Source organism: Mus musculus, chromosome 11, assembly GCF_000001635.26.
Source record: "Mus musculus strain C57BL/6J chromosome 11, GRCm38.p6 C57BL/6J".
Classification (NCBI taxonomy): Eukaryota; Metazoa; Chordata; class Mammalia; order Rodentia; family Muridae; genus Mus; species Mus musculus.
This window is the reverse complement of record NC_000077.6, coordinates 64,522,893-64,531,609: the sequence shown is the minus strand read 5'-3', so window position 1 is coordinate 64,531,609 and position 8,717 is coordinate 64,522,893.

Here is an 8,717-nt window from a genome sequence, read left to right as displayed (position 1 = left end):
TGGTGTGGCTGGTCCCTCAGGGGGAAGGGATGCCTTGGCATGAGCCTGCTGAGACATCCACTTGCCCCATACCTCACCACACCCCCATAGGACATATCTCCTTTCTCTTCATCTTTTTATGAACACATCAAATAGCAAATGGACTGTTTGCATGGGTGACTTGAGACATAAAACATGGATGGGACATGGAGGAACTGGTCTTCAGAACTCACAGGTTTATGGTTCAAACACAAAAGACTAGATGGTGCAACTCAGCTTTGGAGCTTAGGAGGGCTACTAGAAAAAATGAGAACATTGTAGTACCTCACCTCAAGGTAGCTCACATCAAGAGGAGAGCAAATGTGGTCTCTCTGGAGAGCTGGACACAGCATGAGTGCTCAGGGTGAAGGCGTTGTGAGAAAGGATGAGTGGGTAAGCCTCCAAGCCATGAGTGATAGGCAAAGCAGAACCCATCCAAGTGAAGCCACTCTGTGCTTTAAGAATGGATGATCAGGAGCATCTCAAAGCACAGGAAGTTTGAGAAATAGCCGAAGGACTGGAGAGGAGCTGGTTCCTGCTGTTGAAGCAAAGAGTGGCAGACACTAAGGACAAAGAGAGCCAGGGAGGCAAGAAAGTCCAAGGAAGGGAGGAGTAGGGGCCACTCTAAAGGACACAAGGGGGTTATAAAAGACAAGGCTAAAGGTTGGGAAACAAAGAGACTCTTTCTCTTTACAACCTAGTAAGACATCGAGTGTCCAAAGCAAACCCAGAAGATAAACATTGATGAGTGTGTACAATGTTGTACACTTTCCCTGTATTGCTGGAAGGAATGATAAATAGTATCGTCACCACAGGACAACACTGGGAAGATCTTTTAGCAGTTAAACAGAGCTCCCACCCCCACATGACCCACAAAATTCCATTGCTAGGCATGCACTCAGAAAACTGGAGCCAGACTGTCCAGTAGGTAATTGTGTATTGAATCCACAGCAGCCTTATTCACGGCAGTGAGAATGGAAGCGATGCACCCTGCGCTGAGACCCATGAATACACCCATGTGATATGGTATATTTCTCTCTGTGTGTTTGCATTATAAAATATTATTCTCCCTGTCTTAGTTAGGGTTTTACAGCTGTGAACAGACACCATGACCAAGACAACTCTTATAAAGGACAACATTTAATTGGGACTGGCTTACAGGTTCAGAAGTTTCAGTCCATTATCATCAAGGCAGGAGCATGGCAGCATTCAGGTAGGCATGGTGCAGGAAGAGCTGAGAGCTCTACATCTTCATCTGAAGGCTGCTAGCAGAATACTCACTTCCAGGCAGCTAGGATGAGGGTCTTAAGCCCAAGCTCACAATGGCACACGTACTCCAACAAGGCCATGCCTCCTAGTAGCGCCACTCCTTTGGCCAAGCATATACATACCATCACACTGCCTTAAAGAGGAAAAGAATCCTGGGACATGGTACGGTGTAAATAAAGCTTAAAATGGTTGTGCTAGGGAAATAAGCCAATCACAAGCACCGCCTATCACAATAGTCACATGAGAGTCTAGAGTTGCTGTTGCATAAAGTAGGATGGTGGTCACCAGGGACAGGCAGTGGAGAGAGCAGAATGTTAATGTTTAGTGAGTAAGAGATTCTACCTGGAGTAATAGGTTCAAACTAGAAACAAATGGAAATAATTGTTGTAAGACAACATTGTTGATATAGTTAGGACATTGAATTATGTACTCAGTGGTTAGGATGGTAAATATATATGTATTGTGTGTGTGTATGTATATATATATATATATATATATATATATATACACACATATATTGTGTATATGTGTGTATGTATGTATGTATATATACATATGTGTGTGTGTGTATATATATATATATACATATGTATATATATATATATATATATATATATATATATATATATATGTATATATATATATATAAATTTTGATGGAGTCCAGAAGATAAATGGGAGTTAAGAAAATGTCTCCAGAATCACTGTGAATTCACCCAAGTCCAGGCTGATCCAGTTTCCTGCTCAGAAAGAAGCCTTCCCTCCTCTCCCCACTGCCTATTTGGCAAACCCTAGATTCAGAAGGCACAAGTGGCCGATCATTGGCAGGAAACACATTCTTCATTCCTAAATGGTTGCAAATACTGAATTCTCTTTAGAGTGCCTGCAAAAAAAATGGCTCCTTCCTGCCCAGTTCTTCAGCAAAAGTAGGAAGGGCACAAGATGCAGAAGACTTGAAGCATGAGAATTTGCAGAAAATAGCCCATTAAAGGAAAAGCAGCTTGTCTGGACCAAATCAAAGAGACGAGAGCCCCAACAGTTAGCACAAAAATAAGGGAGTTTCCTTATAGTTATATTTTACTATTCAACGTGGGCGAGGCAGTCTGCAAATTAAAGGGGCAAAATGAATAGATCAGGAAAAAGCCTCCGTTTAGAAACTGTTATTAAGAGTATCCTTGCTGAGTCCTTCTTACAGAACTATTTTAGAAGCAGGGCAGATAGTGCCCTAGAGCTCAGGGCTAAGGTAATGTCAGGGCATCCTGGAATGAGGGAAAATATACAGACACACAAATCAGAGACAATGCCTGGCATTCCCTCTTACACTGACAAACAGGATTGCTCTAAGGAGAAAAGAAGGACTTGTTGGCCATGTGGCACAGATAATTTGGTGGCTATGATAGTGAAAGTATAGATTTGTTATTTTTCCTAAGACAGGTTCTTACTGTGTGGCCTAGGTTGTCTTTCGACTTGTGTTCTGCTCCAGTCTCCCAAGTTCCAAGATTACAGCTGTGCATTCTATTGATATCCATGAATAACAACAAACTTGGCCATAGTTTTGAGGAACAAAGTGATAGAATAAATGGTATCATTTTAAAAAATGAAACAAAGTAGTCATGGCTCACAGCCTCATTCAACAATATACCCAGAGGCTGGAGAGACAGCTCAGCTGTTGAAAGCACTGGGTGCTCTTGTAGAGGATTCTGGTTTGATTCCTAGCATTCACATGGCAGTTGAAAATCATATGTAACGCTAGTTCTGGGGGATCCAATACCCTCTTCTGGCATCCTTGGTATACTCACAATCCACATCTTTGCATGTGGCAAAACACCAACAAGTATAAGATAAATACTTAAACATGCAATGTCTCCAGACTTGTGGAGATGGAAAAGACCCCAATGATGGGGTTGATCATCTTTGCAGTTTTGATGCATAAATAAGAGATGCAGGCTCCACAATGTTGAGTGAGTCAGTTGACTTCACCAGTGATAGCTAATCAAATGTAGTAATAAGATTGTTCGTGAGGTTTAGAGTTTCATCACTAGGGTAGAAAGAACTGGTAGAATCTGAAGCATATCATTAAAATGAGGAGGTGGGAGGAGGCATGGCACACATGCTCAAAATCCCAGCTCCTGCAAGGCTGAGACAGGAGGATTGCTGGAAGTTTAAGTCCATCCTGGACTACAGAGTGAAACTACTACTTCCCTCCCCAAAAAGGTGAAATCAAAATGTGATTCTCAGATAAGCAATGCTATCTAGGCAGATGAGGCCATGGAGTGCCACATAAGGGTTATAGTTTCATGGCTTGGTGCCCTGCTGTGAACATCAAAGTCCGACATTACCAGAAAGCCCCAAGATTGATGCAAAATGGTGGACTCCCTTTGTCAGCAAGACTTCTCCTCTGACCTTGTCTGGGTAGCCCAAAAACCCATATACCCTCTACTTGCATAACGTCACGTAGCCTTGCTTAGGTTACAGGTTTAGCTCCATTTCTCCCAATAAGAACTCGATCAGCAAGCACCTGAGATTTCCAGAAAGTCTCCCCATGCCTTTTCAGTAACTTAACCTTCAACCAATTACCTTTGCCCATCCTAGATATCTCCTTCCCTAAAACTATGTAACTCTTGATTCACTCTGATTTAAGTTGAACTGTTTCCCCAAAGCTGATCCCAGAATGACAGACATCATTTCTGTTTGTATTCATGGGCCTTCTGAAACCCTGTCCATCAAACCTGCTGCCTTTGTCCTTGTGGGCCAGTGACCCCTAGGAGAAGGGAAACCTACAACGATTCACTATCATTCTCATTGCTTAGACTCAATGGCACATGGGAAGCCATAACCCTAATAGAGACGATGGGCTGACAGGGACACAAAGACCCAGAGCAGCTTCAGGTTCTAGAAACCAACTCAGAAATAGCAGCATGGACAAGGGACTCAACAGTAAAACTGGCAAAGATCAGGTAGGAAAAAATGGGGCCAGAATCAAGTAACTAAGAGGGACTTCACAGACATAGCGAGCAGGGATAGTGGTGGGGGGCAGATTGGTAAGGTACCATGGGGCAAACATTGAAGACATGATGAGGGAAACTGAGATTAGGTAATGTGCCTGAGTTGGGGAGATTTCCAACCCATTGATGGGAAAACCTAGAGAAGGCTGGTGGAAGGGACACACCTCTAATTCTCTGTGCAATCATTGCAGGTAGCTGAGACTAATCAATGGTCATCTTCTTATACTACACTTTTAATTGATGACTTCATCAAGTGGCAGGTCCCAAGGGCTCTGAAAGAGTCCAGGATTTATGAGTAGATGCAGAATGGTTAGCTCTGCTCTTGGCAGACCCTAGAGAGGGGAAGCCAAGGCTGTTGGTATTCTGCTATTTCACATTCACAGTGGGAAGAAGAAAGCATCTTCCACATGAAAGTTTCAGACTAACACAGGTGAAAGTTGGCAGGAAGGGATTTTTTTTTTCCTTATGAAAACCTACCCTAGGAAGATTTACATTCTGAGAAAAGTAAGGAAGCCTAGAAAGGACAAGTTAAAGGTTGAGTAGTCTGAATAGAAAATGAAGTATGATATTGGAGCAAAAGCATTACCTGAAGTGGGGAAAAACAATTAAGGATTTCATTGAAAAGAAAAGAGAAATATAAAACCCATGCACAAACTTTGATGCAAGTTTTGACACAAGTTAAAGCATCTAAGAGATATCGAATGAAGTCAAGATAGGAAGTTGCTGTGAGAGGTTTTGTAACTCCTTTGCTTGTGGGCAGGAGTAGGTCTGTGGAGAGAGCTATGGTGGGTCATCTCATTGTGTTTAAGTCTATAGTGAAAGGAAACACATTTAAGCCAAATGCAGAATGTAGTTGTGCTGCCTTATTCTATAGGAAGGACCCACAGTACCATTATAGAGCATATAGTTAGTCTGTTAGTAACAGAACAACTGATGCAGGATTTAGGGTCAGATCCTACAGACAGGGATAAGAATGAGGTTTGTATCTAGAGGTATCACTTAATGTTCTTGATAAAAGACTTTGTTCCTACAGAAAATTACAGTGAAATTGTTAGAAAGCTTTCCTGCTTCCTACTACTCTGTTTGCTCAGCTGTTAAAGACTTGGGGAAAAAAACTCAGAATTTTAGTGCTTTCTGGGAAAACAGGTGGAAGAGAAATACCACCACCTGCAGCAGACGGCCTTTCAGAGTAGAAAGCCAAGTTGCTGGCTGGATCCCTCTACTGATGGAAAGAGGGGGAGGTGGGGCACTGGAAGGTAAATAACTGGCCTTCTAGTAATGTCTACATCTCCTACAGAGTGTATATTTTGACAATGTGCCTTCTTTGTCATTCGGGACATTTTCTCAGAGAGAAGGTCCATGGGGGACAAAGGCACCTGAACCTCCCTAGGTGTTGACATTGGGCATTCTCATTGCTTTTTGAGAACTGAAGCTGACAGCCGTTGCCTAAGTAGATTATAAGGCTTTCCCCAGGAGCCTGCAACAGAATGTGAACATTATTAAGTATATGCATTTGGGAAGGCCAGTAGAGTCAGGGACCAAAGTTCAATCAGATCAGCAACATATGGTTGGAAAGGATACAGAGATGCGAACATAAAAATAGGAAGTCGGATGCCAAAGAACCCATCACATCATTCCCAACAAAGACAAGATTCCAGGGGTGATGAGCACTCTAGGTGTCATATAAAGTGACATTGAGAGATGCCTGGAGTGCATGGACCAGAGGGTGCCAGCATGTGAAGTAATAAAAGCTGGTCCCAACTGAGGACCGTGGCTTATTTATGTTCCATCGAGAAGCTAACCAGGGACTGAATCATATCACACTTGATCCTTGAGAGCACCTAGATGACCACAGCAGGACATGGGGGGTGGGAGGGGAGGAGGAAAACAATTCAACAGGACGTGTTCCCCACTGACTGCCACTTCTTATCTGACAGGAAAACTAGGGGAGAGTAAATCACTGAGTCTGTGGTTATTAAAAGAATACCACCAACAGATGAAAGCTAAACTAATATCGCCTAATGTCTCACGATGGGTCTATATAAGAAACTATTTCTAGCCGGGCATGATGGTTCATGCCTTTAATCCTACCACTAGGGAGGCAGAGGCAGGCAGATTTCTGAGTTCGAGGCCAGCCTGGTCTACAAAGTGAGTTCCAGGACAGCCAGAGCTATACAGAGAAACCCTGTCTCGAAAAACAAACAAACAAACCAAAACAAAAAAACAAAACAAAAACAAAAACAAAAAACCCAAAAAAACAAAAAAAGAAAGAATAAAAGAAACTATTTCTATTTTTAGTCTTTAGTTTCTCCCTAAGCTAAACTCGCTATGTTATCACCTTATTCAAGATGCTGCAATTTCTCAAATTTCCCCAGATCTACCTTTCGTCATGTCTTTGAGGGAAGGGCTACCATCCCAGCACTCCATTATCTAACAAACAGGTCTACTATTTCCCTATTCATGTTCTCCTCCCACAAGCCTGAGACAGAATACAGATGTCTCTGCATGTTGATGACCATATTTCAGGGCCAGGGATACTAAGGTAACACTGGTGTTTCCCCAAGCAGCCTGAGCGTTGTTGTTGGGTCATTTTTCCCCACCTGAAGTTTACTGAATCTGTGTTGTGGAAATATGATTATCTGTTTGGCGGGAGCTGTTTCTGAAACTGCTATGGGAAGGCCCCATTCTGTTCTCTTTAGTACTTCTCTTTGCAAAAGGGCATCTCCTCACTACAAGTTCCAACCAAAATACTGGAATGGGGGCTGATGGGATATTAGTCATACACCAGTCAAAACGCACTGATACAAAAGGACTTCACCATTCTGAACCTCAGACCCCCTTGGGGAACATCAGTGTTACCAAAGCACCCCTGGCCTTTGGAACCTCATCAACAACAAGCAGACACATCTGTATTCAACCTCAGCCTTGTGGGAGGAGAACGTGAATAGAGATGTATGCCTGGTTCATCGAGACACGCCGGCCTTATGACAGACTTACATCATTTTATGCCATGAGTTTCAGCATGATTGACAACTTGGTTGACACATTTTTTTTGTCTTGAATGTTCATCTGGGTAGTACAGCATATATAGTAGCATTTAAGACATCTACCCTTGAGATACCAGTAGCTCTTATCTCCGGGGACAAGAGAAGAGGGATGGGAAGTAATCTTGGTTAAGGATCAGACTCTTCCTTCATAACTTCCTCATCTGTAAAGCAACGCTAACGAGAGGGGGGAGTTGCTGTTTAATGAGTGTGTGCATGAGTTATGAGTGTGTGTGTGTGTGTGTGTGTGTGTGTGTGTGTGTGTGTTTCCAGAGACTAGAAGAAGGCATTGGATCACCTGAACTGGACTTACAGGTGGTTGTGATTCTTCAATGTCAGTACTAGGAACTGAACTTAGGTCCTCTGGAAGAGTAATAATTGCTCTCAACCAATGAAGGGGCCTCTGCTCTGTGACGATAAAGCATTACTATTTTACAGACACATTTGTGGATGGCAGGTTTGGTATGGCTCAAATATGACTCATCTGGCGTAATAGACAAGGATGCTAGGAGAGACTTGTCCCATTTACAGCTGTAAAATTTGGGGTTTGGTATTTACTGGCTCATCTGTGTTTTTAAACCCTATATTTGAATGCAAGATGGACATTTGAGCCACATTATCAGTGGTGTTTAAGGTTGAAGATGGTACCGAGAGAGAGAGAGAGAGAGGGAGAGAGAGAGAGAGAGAGAGAGGGAGAGAGAGAGAGAGAGAGAGAGAGAGAGAGAGAGAGAGAGAGAGAAGAGAAGAGAAGAGAAGAGAAGAGAAGAGAAGAGAAGAGAAGAGAAGAGAAGAGAAGAGAAGAGAAGAGAAGAGAAGAGAAGAGAAGAGAAGAGAAGAGAAAATTAGAGTGTGGTTAATTCTTTTAAATTAATAAAAACCTAGGTTTCTAGAAACGTATTAATGCCCAGATGTTGGGATGAAATCAATGCACCTCAGGTGCTGAGTGATGCTCTTACATACTATGCCTATGATCCAAAAACAAAAGGTTCAGCCTGGCTGCTGTCCTGAACAATGTTCCAGCCCAAAGAAAAGCTCGGGGTAGTGGCATGGCTTTACAGAAGAGGGTTTTAAAGAGGGATACCCATCCACCCCCAACCCCCAACCCCCCTCCCTCCCACTCCCCTCCCTCCCACCCCTCCTACCTCTGTGTTCCACCTGAGATCAAAGCCTATTGTTTGGGGTAGCTAAATGGACAACTGTATAGGATGCCAATTCCATTCACAGCAGGAGTGAGCTCTCACTGAAGGCAGAAACATTTTTGTCCCTTGTCCTCTGCAAAACTAAGAGAGATCCCCAGTCTTGTTCATTATACATTTCTGAGATCCAAACCTTTAGACACCTTTTGGGAATCTTACAAGTTAGAAAGTTTGCCTGGAGGACTC